This window comes from Cyprinodon variegatus, unplaced genomic scaffold (assembly GCF_000732505.1).
Source record: "Cyprinodon variegatus isolate N-32 unplaced genomic scaffold, C_variegatus-1.0 Scaffold1231, whole genome shotgun sequence".
NCBI classification, from domain to species: Eukaryota; Metazoa; Chordata; class Actinopteri; order Cyprinodontiformes; family Cyprinodontidae; genus Cyprinodon; species Cyprinodon variegatus.
In genome coordinates this window covers 76,473-77,707 of record NW_015151684.1, presented here as the reverse complement: position 1 = coordinate 77,707, position 1,235 = coordinate 76,473, and positions in this window count along the sequence as shown.

Here is a 1,235-nt window from a genome sequence, read left to right as displayed (position 1 = left end):
AGTTTTGAAAAGTTTGATATTAATTCTTCACCCGCTTTGTGTGTCAACTGTCAGGGTTGCAAAGCAAGAGGGCATAGGTTGAGAAAGCAGCGCAAGGCTGGACTTCTTTGAATTCACAGCCAAAACTCTTCCGGTCTCATTTTCATGGACTTCGAAGGATCCAGTCTTGGTAGACCGGGTCCTTAGAAGATGCAGACAATAAATTATAAAACAGCCCATATCTTTGAGGGATGGTGTCCTGTGACCTTCAGATACATCCCTGGTCCTCTGGTGGACCGTTCTGGGGACACTTAGGAACAGCTAAATGTGAAAGATGTTCTCATACTGGTTTGTATCAGATTAAGACATGCTGCTGCATTTTAAACTCTCTGCAGCCAGGAAGCACTAACCCACATTCAGCATTAGTGATCCAGGCCAATTGAAGATTAGCATCAACTTCAACTCCAAGGATCATAAAGGCCGACTTCTACTGGGCCAAACCGCCTGTGTCCATGGAGTCGCTGAAACCAGGACTTCAGTCTGGATTCAGGAGATGAAATCATGAGATATGAGGTTACCAGAACTGATGAGGTGAGGCAGGTTTAATCTATATTTTTCAGCTCTGGAGCAGATGTTCAGAGACTTTTCGTTCCGTCAGTCAATTTAGCTTAAAGCAGATTTGAATCAAACTAAAATGCGCAAATGTCACTAATCAGCAATTTATGATAGATTACATTTATTGGAGCTGATGAAATATTTGCAGTGGATCCTAGATCTACAACCAGTAGATGGGATTATGATGCTGTGGCTGTGTGTAATCATTATAACCTATAGAGGTTCTGCTGTTGTTCAAAACGTGTTTCACCTAAGATGGTTTGGAGCTCTGTTCATCATGGATCCTGGTCTGCTGGTTCTGTCCAAACATGGCGGAGTTGGTTTAATCCTCTATTAGGAGTCCAGAGGGAGGCAGAGGGTAGAGCGGCCCTCTGAGGGTAAACCTCATCATAGCGGCGCTGAGCCGTCGCCTAGCTTGGTGTCTGTTCTTCCAGGTGAGAAGGCAGGTGGCCACATGAGTGGAGGGAACAAACACACAGCCCTGTGGTGTCCCACCAGGCTGTTTACTCAGGTCTGCTCCTCGGTCCAGTTGGCCGACATCTAATGTTCTGACTCATCCTGTAACAGTAGAACTGACTCAGCTTTTTTCTTCACTATGTCTTCATATCATTATTCTCCTCATTAGAGGAGGAGGAGAAGAA